Source organism: Oncorhynchus kisutch, linkage group LG8, assembly GCF_002021735.2.
Source record: "Oncorhynchus kisutch isolate 150728-3 linkage group LG8, Okis_V2, whole genome shotgun sequence".
In the NCBI taxonomy this organism is placed as follows: Eukaryota; Metazoa; Chordata; class Actinopteri; order Salmoniformes; family Salmonidae; genus Oncorhynchus; species Oncorhynchus kisutch.
In genome coordinates this window covers 5983175-5996034 of record NC_034181.2, presented here as the reverse complement: position 1 = coordinate 5996034, position 12860 = coordinate 5983175, and the positions used below count along the sequence as shown (strand labels likewise).

The window sequence follows — 12860 nt, the reverse complement described above, 5'->3', positions numbered from 1 at the left end:
CTATCTATCTATCTATCTATCTATCTATCTATCTATCTATCTATCTATCTATCTATCTATCTATCTATCTATCTATCTATCTATCTATCTATCTATCTATCTATCTATCTATCTATCTATCTATCTATCGAAAACATTTAGGGAAATTGCAGTTGTTTCATTAAATCTAAAATGGTATTTCATTAGGCCCTCTCTTGGATTTCAGACAGGAAAAGAAATGTCAGATGATGAAGATGGACCTAGGTGGGACAACATTCTTTCAGTTTTTGTTTTTTAATGACAAAGGCATTACTGGCCTCTATTTACAATCTATTATTGCACTCTCACAGCGCAATAATAACAAATTATCTTTACCACAATAGTTTTACATCGGTTGCATGTTCAATCAATTAAGCCATACATTAGTCTAATCAACAAATGAAGCATTTAACATGTTGTCGTTTTGTACCCGACATAACCCCAAGCATGTTTCAAGATCAGTTGGCGAAGAAGGTCCGGTCCTTCATTGAATTAATAGACTACCTGAGATCCATTGGGATAGAGAAGGACCTGCCCCTGCCATCCATTGCTGTGGTGGGAGACCAGAGTTCAGGAAAGAGCTCTGTGCTTGAGGCCCTATCTGGGGTGGCACTGCCCAGAGGGAATGGTGAGTATTATGTTGACACAATGTCATTATCAAACGGTGAAGCATTGTTGTTGTTGTGTGTAAGCTATAGCATAACCTGTTGACTGTTCTCTTAGAATTGCCATGATTTATCACTGAGAGACTATTTAACATACTCTACCAATAATGTTAGGTGTCAGATAGGGGTATGTCTTGTCAGGGCATTAAAACCTCTTTGGGCTAGACATGACAGAGTTATATTATCATATCATGATCTGTCATTAGTACGGCCTTGTTCCCCATCCAGGTATCGTCACCAGGTGTCCACTGGAACTACCAATAATATTAGGTGTCAGATAGAGGTATGTCTTGTCAGGGCATTAAAACCTCTTTGGGCTAGACGTGACAAAGTTATATTATCATATCATGATCTGTCATTAGTACGGCCTTGTTCCCCATCCAGGTATCGTCACCAGGTGTCCACTGGAACTACCAATAATATTAGGTGTCAGATAGGGGTATGTCTTGTCAGGGCATTAAAACCTCTTTGGGCTAGACGTGACAAAGTTATATTATCATATCATGATCTGTCATTAGTACGGCCTTGTTCCCCATCCAGGTATCGTCACCAGGTGTCCACTGGAACTACCAATAATATTAGGTGTCAGATAGGGGTATGTCTTGTCAGGGCATTAAAACCTCTTTGGGCTAGACATGACAGAGTTATATTATCATATCATGATCTGTCATTAGTACGGCCTTGTTCCCCATCCAGGTATTGTCACCAGGTGTCCACTGGAACTACCAATAATATTAGGTGTCAGATAGGGGTATGTCTTGTCAGGGCATTAAAACCTCTTTGGGCTAGACGTGACAAAGTTATATTATCATATCATGATCTGTCATTAGTACGGCCTTGTTCCCCATCCAGGTATCGTCACCAGGTGTCCACTGGAACTACCAATAATATTAGGTGTCAGATAGGGGTATGTCTTGTCAGGGCATTAAAACCTCTTTGGGCTAGACTTGACAGAGTTATATTATCATATCATGATCTGTCATTAGTACGGCCTTGTTCCCCATCCAGGTATCGTCACCAGGTGTCCACTGGAACTACCAATAATATTAGGTGTCAGATAGGGGTATGTCTTGTCAGGGCATTAAAACCTCTTTGGGCTAGACTTGACAGAGTTATATTATCATATCATGATCTGTCATTAGTACGGCCTTGTTCCCCATCCAGGTATCGTCACCAGGTGTCCACTGGAACTCAGACTCTGTTATGTCAGTGGAGTGGTATGGAAGGCTGTCATTAGTACGGCCTTGTTCCCCATCCAGGTATCGTCACCAGGTGTCCACTGGAACTCAGACTCTGTTATGTCAGTGGAGTGGTATGGAAGGCTGTCATTAGTACGGCCTTGTTCCCCATCCAGGTATCGTCACCAGGTGTCCACTGGAACTCAGACTCTGTTATGTCAGTGGAGTGGTATGGAAGGCTGTCATTAGTACGGCCTTGTTCCCCATCCAGGTATCGTCACCAGGTGTCCACTGGAACTCAGACTCTGTTATGTCAGTGGAGTGGTATGGAAGGCTGTCATTAGTACGGCCTTGTTCCCCATCCAGGTATCGTCACCAGGTGTCCACTGGAACTCAGACTCTGTTATGTCAGTGGAGTGGTATGGAAGGCTGTCATTAGTACGGCCTTGTTCCCCATCCAGGTATCGTCACCAGGTGTCCACTGGAACTCAGACTCTGTTATGTCAGTGGAGTGGTATGGAAGGCTGTCATTAGTACGGCCTTGTTCCCCATCCAGGTATCGTCACCAGGTGTCCACTGGAACTCAGACTCTGTTATGTCAGTGGAGTGGTATGGAAGGCTGTCATTAGTACGGCCTTGTTCCCCATCCAGGTATCGTCACCAGGTGTCCACTGGAACTCAGACTCTGTTATGTCAGTGGAGTGGTATGGAAGGCTGTCATTAGTACGGCCTTGTTCCCCATCCAGGTATCGTCACCAGGTGTCCACTGGAACTCAGACTCTGTTATGTCAGTGGAGTGGTATGGAAGGCTGTCATTAGTACGGCCTTGTTCCCCATCCAGGTATCGTCACCAGGTGTCCACTGGAACTCAGACTCTGTTATGTCAGTGGAGTGGTATGGAAGGCTGTCATTAGTACGGCCTTGTTCCCCATCCAGGTATCGTCACCAGGTGTCCACTGGAACTCAGACTCTGTTATGTCAGTGGAGTGGTATGGAAGGCTGTCATTAGTACGGCCTTGTTCCCCATCCAGGTATCGTCACCAGGTGTCCACTGGAACTCAGACTCTGTTATGTCAGTGGAGTGGTATGGAAGGCTGTCATTAGTACGGCCTTGTTCCCCATCCAGGTATCGTCACCAGGTGTCCACTGGAACTCAGACTCTGTTATGTCAGTGGTATGGAAGGCTGTCATCTCATACAAAAACAAAACTTTTAAATTTGATGACTGAGAAGAAGTCGCGAGGCACGTTGAGCAAGGTATGATGGGTAAAAACGAGGACGGATTTAGACCAGAAACTACCTCTTTGAGGAGCACACTCAGTCGCTCTCCGGGAGAATGGTTGACCAACCCTGGTTTACACAGTGTATGATTGTGATATCAGGGATTTTCCTTTGTCCTTTGTGTTTTTTTAAACAGTTTTTCTGTGCATGAGGCAGATGTATTCCATCACAATTTTCACATTAATTTAACAGCTCAGAACGAATTAGCTGGAAGGGGAGTGGGGATATGTGAAGATCTGATCACTCTCAAAATCAAGTCTTCCACGGTGTGTGATCTCAGTCTGATTGACTTGCCCTGGGATCGCCAGGGTACCAGTACCAGGACAACCAGAGGACATTGAAGCCCAAGTGAGTCTCGAGTTGATCACTTTTTGGAGTTTGTCCAGTAGACTTGCTTGGTTATCTCGTACTGTAGTTCATCATAACAGTCCACCATTTTGATTACGGAGGTTTAACTTCATGCAGATGTGAATTAACCTTAAAATGAGTCATGTTTCTGTTGTTTCCTGGTAATGATTAGTAGAAGGTGAAGGAAAGGAAAGTATACAGTAGGAAAGGAAACCAGTGTTATTTCCGATGATGTACCACGTAATGATAATGTACCACGCGGCTCTCTGCTCTTTTACTTTTTCTGCAGATCAAAAGTCTAATCATGAAATACATTTAGAAAAAGAAAACCATTAACTTAGTGGTAATAACATGTTATAATGACATAGCAACAACAGAAGCCCTGAAAATGGTGCAAAAAGTGGATCCTGAAGGAACGAGAACTCTGGGTAAAAAAAAATGATAAAGATTATTATTATTTTTTTAAATATTTTTTTTTACAGTTGATGAAAATGGTTATAGTCACTATTAAGCACTTAGATATCTACGTATTGTAACGCTTTTCATTTCTTTCATTTGGTCTTCCAGCCATTCTGACAAAGCCAGACCTGATAGACAAGGGGACGGAGAAGGACGTGTTGGAAATTGCCCGCAACAAAACCCTTCCACTCAATATGGGCTACGTCATTGTGAAATGTCGTGGTCAGAAGCAGATTGATGATAAAATGTCCATAGCTCAGGCACTTGAAGAGGAGTTGGACTTCTTTCAAGATCACGAGCACTTCAAGTAAAATTTCTAATGAAATCAACAACAACAAACAAATGGCACATGCCACGAATATACAACTGAAATACCTGCTTACGAGCTCTTCCCAAAGATGCAGAGTGTAAAAATAATAATAATAATAATAATACAAAATAAAATAGTAAGACGAGGAATATAATAAAATCACAAGAATGTTGCTATATACAGGAAGTACCAGATCAATGTGGAGCTATATACAGGAAGTACCAGATCAATGTGGAGCTATATACAGGAAGTACCAGATCAATGTGGAGCTATATACAGGAAGTACCAGATCGATGTGGAGCTATATACAGGAAGTACCAGATCGATGTGGAGCTATATACAGGAAGTACCAGATCGATGTGGAGCTATATACAGGAAGTACCAGATCAATGTGGAGCTATATACAGGGAGTACCAGTACCAGATCTCCACCTATACTATGACATCATAAATATCGTGTATGGGGGGGGGGGCTCTGATGCATCATGTATGGGGGGGGGGCTCTGATGCATCGTGTATGGGGGGGCTCTGATGCATCGTGTATGGGGGGGCTCTGATGCATCATGTATGGGGGGGGGCTCTGATGCATCGTGTATGGGGGGGCTCTGATGCATCGTGTATGGGGGGGGCTCTGATGCATCGTGTATGGGGGGGCTCTGATGCATCGTGTATGGGGGGGCTCTGATGCATCGTGTATGGGGGGGGGGCTCTGATGCATCGTGTATGGGGGGGGGCTCTGATGCATCGTGTATGGGGGGGGCTCTGATGCATCGTGTATGGGGGGGCTCATGATGACTCCTTTTTCCTAGCCACCGTGCTTCTACACCTGCATTGCTTGCTGTTTGGGGTTTTAGGCTGGGTTTCTGTACAGCACTTTGAGATATCAGCTGATGTACGAAGGGCTATATAAATACATTTGATTTGATTTGATTTGGGGGGGGCTCTGATGCATCGTGTATGGGGGGCTCTGATGCATCGTGTATGGGGGGGCTCTGATGCATCGTATATGGGGGGGGCTCTGATGCATCGTGTATGGGGGGGGCTCTGATGCATCGTGTATGGGGGGGGCTCTGATGCATCGTGTATGGGGGGGCTCTGATGCATCGTGTATGGGGGGGCTCTGATGCATCGTGTATGGGGGGGCTCTGTGGAACTTCTGACAAGACAAACATGCTTATTAAGCACTCAGGAAAGGAAGTTTTGGTGAATCAGCTACAACTAAAAGGTCAATCGAAAATAATGTTACGTTTTGTCTATCCTTTTAACAAATACATTCCTTTGTGTTTTTCAGAAATGGTGCATACACCATTTGTTCATTTGTCCAAAGTCAGTTTTGAGAATTTTCCTTATCTTATCAGCACGTTTCAATGGTAATGGCCATAATCAATTTGTTAATCATTTTAAGTATCGTACCCAGTTGTTTTTAAATGTTTGTCTCTTTTACATTAATTCTGTGTTTTGATATGAGGTTGATGTTCTAGCAGGCAGGAATACATGAGATAAAGCAACAACAAAATATAAATAAATAAATATATATATACTTTAATATATATATACTTTAATATATATATACTTTAATATATATATACTTTAATATACATATACTTTAATATATATATACATTAATATATATATACTTTAATATATATATACTTTAATATACATATACTTTAATATATATATACTTTAATATATATATACTTTAATATATATATACTTTAATATACATATACTTTAATATATATATACTTTAATATATATATACTTTAATATACATATACTTTAATATACATATACTTTAATATATATATACTTTAATATATATATACTTTAATATATATATACTTTAATATATATATACTTTAATATATATATACTTTAATATACATATACTTTAATATATATATACTTTAATATATATATACTTTAATATATATATACTTTAATATATATATACTTTAATATATATATACATTAATATATATATACTTTAATATATATATACTTTAATATATATATACTTTAATATATATATACTTTAATATATATATACTTTAATATATATATACTTTAATATATATATACATTAATATATATATACTTTAATATATATATACTTTAATATATATATACTTTAATATATATATACTTTAATATATATATACTTTAATATATATATACTTTAATATATATATACTTTAATATATATATACTTTAATATATATATACTTTAATATATATATACTTTAATATATATATACTTTAATATACATATACTTTAATATATATATACTTTAATATATATATACTTTAATATACATATACTTTTGATGAAGAATTACAGCTTATTTTGTAGCCTGAAATGTTCAAAATAAACCCACCACAAGATACTTGGATCTGAATCTGTCTCTGAAACAATAACAGTATTACGATACCTCCCAGCATGCAAAGTTAGTTGTTTTTGTTCTCATGGTAATTTAGGGCTTGATTAAACCCGTATCACATAAGTTCAGCTCTATAGGTCAATTGAATGTGTGTGTTGTTCCTCACGTCCTAGACCTGGTGTCTCTCAGCTTTGGAATCCTGTGTGTTCTACAAGTCCCTCTCTACATCTCCCTGCGTCTGTCTCTGGGGGAACTATGGCAGCGTTCCTTCTCTACACCTACGTCTGGATGTCGTTCCGATATGGTGAGAGTATCATCGCCCTGTCACCTCTGACTGACTGGCCAGTGCTTCGCAGGGACTTCTCACCCGGGAAGTCTCCCTCGCCTGTGGAAAATGGAAAAGGATTCACGGTAAACGCTGCAGAAGTCTGCTCAATCGGTAAATTACCTTTTAAAATTGTGCATTGGGAACAGGCAACCCAAGGTTTGAATCCTTATCCCGAAATTAGGTGATTCTGAAGTCCATTTCTGCATATATCAGATTGTCACCACCAGAGGGCGATGCTGACTGATTACTGAGACCCGGAGGGTAATACTGTTACCGTAGAAACAGTCATGTCACTCACGGATTTGAAGATACACATGGAACTGTCAGTAGCACAGATGCATGGTGGTGCTCAGTCCTGTTCCAAGCCTCAGACAGACAGGGTAAGACTGCTCCTGTCAACTTACTAAGCTATAAGTTAATACCCTTTTCACACTGCTGAACCCCAGGTGTATGGTTTGGGCTGTGTTAGGGAGGAGAGCCCTGGGGCTCGTCTGGATGCTGGCCTGACCAGTTGAGTCAGTCAGTCAGAGCTCTAGGTGTGAAGTAGGGGCTGTATGGCAGTGGGGATCCGTCAGGGCCTTCAGAGAAGACCTAAGGATTTATAAAAAAATATATTTAATAAAAATGACTTCTATTTCATCTTTACAATAATTGTCATACGTTTCTGAGTTCATCTCTTCAGTTTGTTTTGGAAAGAGAAGGGTTAATACTGAACAGAAAAACTTATCCAATCAGGATTTACTTAGGAAGTCTCTGGTTAGAAAAATCGAGCTAGCTCAGCCAGCCATTGGCTAAGTCTTCAGAAGATGGACAGAAGGCCTCTGCCGAGCAGAACTTTGGAGTGACAGTGGAATGATCCAATCACATTTAGACTTGAATTGGCTGGACCTGTTTTTTTTTTTTACTGACATGTTTTAGGCCTAGACATGCCACTACTGAGCACAAGAGGTAATTCATTCATAATACATAATATCATGCTGATATTCAGCGGGTGGGAGCAATACACTGGTTTTAGTCTGCCCTAAAATCCGCCCCAAAAAAGAATCACGAGCAAGTGTCACGTTCGTTACAATGAGTGGACCAAGATGCAGCATGGTATGGTTCCATCTTTATTTTGAAGTGACACTCAAAGAAAACAATAAATGAAAAAACGAAACATGAAGCTGCTATAGTGCTCACAGGCAACTATACATAGTCAAGATCCCACAAAGCACAAAGGGGAAATGGCTGCCTAAATATGATCCCCAATCAGAGACAACGATAAACAGCTGCCTCTGATTGGGAACCATACCAGGCCAACATAGAAACATAATCACCTAGATGACCCACCCTAGTCACACCCCGACCTAACCAACATAGAGAATTAAAAGCTCTCTATGGTCAGGGCGTGACAGCAAGACAATATAATAAGTGTTGCAAGCCGTAGTTTTCCCATGCTAATGCTAGTAAAGTTAGCTAGCTTGAGTTGTAGTGGTGTGACAGTGGTGACAGCGGCTTCAGCAGCTGCTACCAAGTTCAAGGTGGATGTTGTTGCTAATTTGCTAGCATCACCTGAGGTCTCAGTGAGCCCGACTCCCACCTGAGGTCTCAGTGAGCCCGACTCCCACCCGAGGTCTCAGTGAGCCCGACTCCCACCCGAGGTCTCAGTGAGCCCGACTCCCACCCGAGGTCTCAGTGAGCCCGACTCCCACCCGAGGTCTCAGTGAGCCCGACTCCCACCCGAGGTCTCAGTGAGCCCGACTCCCACCCGAGGTCTCAGTGAGCCCGACTCCCACCCGAGGTCTCAGTGAGCCCGACTCCCACCCGAGGTCTCAGTGAGCCCGACTCCCACCCGAGGTCTCAGTGAGCCCGACTCCCACCCGAGGTCTCAGTGAGCCCGACTCCCACCTGAGGTCTCTGTGTCACCTGGTTTAATAACCCATCATTTCCCCATCAGGGAAGAGGACAAGACTGTGTGTGTGTGTGTGTGTGTGTGTGTGTGTGTGTGTGTGTGTGTGTGTGTGTGTGTGTGTGTGTGTGTGTGTGTGTGTGTGTGTGTGTGTGTTTGCTCGGCAGTAGGTATCAGCGAGGGGACTTTCCATTCCTCTGTAATGTTGGATGTCAGAGCAGCCGAAGCACGATGGAATTTCCTTGTCACTCATCATCTGTGGCCGAGATTGAAAAGGAAGACACAGAGAGAGAGAGGAAGACGGGGAGAGGGAGAGAGAGAGAAAGAGGGTGAGGGAGAGAGGGAGAGAGAGAGAGTAGGAGAGAGAGTAGGAGAGAGAGAGAGAGTAGGAGAGAGAGAGAGAGAGGAAGACGGAGAGGGAGAGAGGAAGACGGGGAGAGAGAGAGAGAGAGAGGGTGAGGGAGAGAGAGAGAGAGGGGAGAGAGAGAGTAGGAGAGAGAGAGAGAGAGGGGAGAGAGAGTAGGAGAGAGAGAGAGAGAGAGAGACGGAGAGAGGGAGAGAGGGAGAGAGAGAGAGGAAAACGGGGAGAGGGAGAGAGAGAGAAAGAGGGTGAGGGAGAGAGGGAGAGAGAGAGGGGGGGAGAGGGAGAGAGAGAGTAGGAGAGAGGAGAGAGGGAGAGGAAGAGGGAGACGGAGAGAGGAAGACGGAGAGAAGAAGACGGGGAGAGAGAGAGAGAGAGAGGAAGACAGAGAGGGAGAGAGAGAGAGAGGGTGAGGGAGTGAGAGATTGAGAGAGAGGGGGGAGAGGGAGAGAGAGAGAGGTAGACGGAGAGAGGGTGAGGGAGAGAGGGAGAGAGAGGGGGGGAGAGAGAGAGGAAGACGGGGAGAGAAGGAGAGAGAGGGAGAGGGAGAGAGGGAGAGAGAGAGGGGGGAGAGGGAGAGAGAGAGGACAGAGAGGAAGAGGGAGACGGAGAGAGGAAGACGGAGAGAAGAAGACAGAGACAGAGAGAGGGAGAGAGAGAGAGGAAGACGGAGAGAGGGAGAGAGAGAGGTAGACGGAGAGAGAGAGAGGGTTAGGGAGAGAGGGGGGAGAGAGAGAGAGAGAGAGGAAGACGGAGAGAGGGAGAGAGAGAGAGAGGAAGACGGAGAGAGAGAGAGGAAGACGGAGAGAGGGAGAGAGAGAGAGAAAGAGGGGGGAGAGAGAGTATCCCCAAGGCCTCCCTGCAGTGTGTTACTCCATTCTGCTTGTCTCCATCCCCAAGGCCTCCATGCAGTGTGTTACTCCATTCTGCTTGTCTCCATCCCCAAGGACTCCCTGCAGTGTGTTACTCCATTCTGCTTGTCTCCATCCCCAAGGCCTCCCTGCAGTGTGTTACTCCATTCAGCTTGTCTCCATCCCCAAGGCCTCCCTGCAGTGTGTTGCTCCATTCAGCTTGTCTCCATCCCCAAGGCCTCCCTGCAGTGTGTTGCTCCATTCAGCTTGTCTCCATCCCCAAGGCCTCCCTGCAGTGTGTTGCTCCATTCAGCTTGTCTCCATCCCCAAGGCCTCCCTGCAGTGTGTTGCTCCATTCAGCTTGTCTCCATCCCCAAGGCCTCCCTGCAGTGTGTTACTCCATTCTGCTTGTCTCCATCCCCAAGGCCTCCCTGCAGTGTGTTACTCCATTCTGCTTGTCTCCATCCCCATTTCCAAAAGAATGCCTCGTCTGGTTACCAAAGACGCCCTCCTCCAAAACATATTGAACTGTTTTCAGTCCTGCAGCAACATATCAATGGTAGGTTATATCTGTCTTATTGAGAATGTGCCTCACACATACAATACAATACAATACAATTTACTGGAGCCTAGTATTTTTAATTGAAGAGAAGATAAATAGATAAAGGCCTTTACTCGTTTAAGCCAGTTATAACAATGTTGACTGTCCGCACTCCAAACATATTGAGCAAACAATGGATGATTTTTAATTTTCTTTTACTGTTGCTATCACTGATTTCTGTAGCCAATGCTATCTAATAAACTGTACCTACTGGGCACAGACAACAATTCAATGTAGGTTCGTTAAATAGATCCCTTAGATGTGCCATTGTGTTAGGTTTGTTAAAATAGATCCCTTAGATGTACCATTGTGTTAGGTGTGTTAAAATAGATCCCTTAGATGTACCATTGTGTTAGGTTTGTTAAAATAGATCCCTTAGATGTACCATCGTGTTAGGTGTGTTAAAATAGATCCCTTAGATGTACCATTGTGTTAGGTTTGTTAAAATAGATCCCTTAGATGTACCATTGTGTTAGGTGTGTTAAAATAGATCCCTTAGATGTACCATTGTGTTAGGTTTGTTAAAATAGATCCCTTAGATGTACCATTGTGTTAGGTTCGTTAAAATAGATCCCTTAGATGTACCATTGTGTTAGGTTCGTTAAAATAGATCCCTTAGATTTACCATTGTGTTAGGTTTGTTATAATAGATCCCTTAGATGTACCATTGTGTTAGGTTTGTTAAAATAGATGCTTTAGAGGTAATGGGGATGAAGGCTGAATTGCTTGCTTGGTTACCCAGACTTCTTGCTCTGGCCAAACGCTATGCCAGTCATTGGCTTTGATCCTCTGATTTAGTTAGAGAAGATCCAATCGCTGATGACTTTGTCTAAAGTATGTAGCGAACGACAGAGCAGCGGGAGAATATAGTGTGAGTCGTCAGGCTAGTGAATTGCACCGTCTTCCCCTAAATATACTGTAGAAAAGTTAAGAGTCATGTTATTTAGTCAATAGAATCATGTTATTTAGTCAATAGAATCATGTTAGTTAATCAATAGAATCATTTTAGTTAATCAATAGAATCATTTTAGTTAATCAATAGAATCATGTTAGTTAATCAATAGAATCATTTTAGTTAATCAATAGAATCATTTTAGTTAATCAATAGAATCATGTTAGTTAATCAATAGAATCATTTTAGTTAATCAATAGAATCATTTTAGTTAATCAATAGAATCATTTTAGTTAATCAATAGAATCATGTTAGTTAATCAATAGAATAATTTTAGTTAATCAATAGAATCATTTGAGTTAATCAATAGAATCATTTTAGTTAATCAATAGAATCATGTTAGTTAATCAATAGAATCATGTTAGTTAATAGAATAATGTTAGTTAATCAATAGAATAATGTTAGTTAATCAATAGAATCATTTTAGTTAATCAATAGAATCATGTTAGTTAATCAATATAATCATTTTAGTTAATCAATAGAATCATGTTAGTTAATCAATAGAATCATGTTAGTTAATCAATAGAATCATGTTAGTTAATCAATAGAATCATGTTAGTTAATCAATAGAATCATGTTAGTTAATCAATAGAATCATTTTAGTTAATCAATAGAATCATGTTAGTTAATCAATTGAGGGTCAAACAATGTCAACCCGTATGTTGCTTTGGATAAAAACATCTTCAAAAATGCTGTTTTGGTCGTTGAAAAGTACCTCCACCGGTTTGGCAGTGCGGTCCCCCCTGGTTGGCCCCGATCCTCTCAGCTCTGCTCTGAACTATGACAATCGACTCCCATTCATTCAGTAGTAAGAGACTGGGAGGTGGTGGCAGAGCTAACGCTGCGCTCACATCTATACGGCCGCCGCTCTGAACCCAGCGACCGCCGGCGTTCCAGCTGGCACAAAATATATACACACACACACACACCATCATCCTCTCTCCGTCTGCTTTCCAGAGGGCTTGTACAGGAAGAGTAGGAATACAGAGATTCTGAAAGGGATGATGAGGATTTAGGAGGATATTCTCCAGGAAGAAGTTATCAGAGGGAATCACTACTGTGGATGACAGACAGTTGGACTTGCCTGGCAGTGTGTGTGTTGTTCTCCTGTGTTGGACCAGGGAGAACCACCCTCCTCTCTCAGATCTTACATGGCAAAGTTTCTGGCTGAGCTGCTGGGATGTACTCTTCCAGACAAGGGCACTTCACCAGGAATGTTCCAGGTAAGATGAAGAAGT

General features: G+C 42.1%; 1 pseudogene; it reads left to right on the top strand.

Moving 5' to 3' along the window:
• Positions 1 to 239: 239 nt before the first annotated feature.
• On the top strand, positions 240 to 4377 carry LOC109894969 (interferon-induced GTP-binding protein Mx-like; annotated as a pseudogene).
• The last annotated feature ends 8483 nt before the right edge of the window (positions 4378 to 12860 follow it).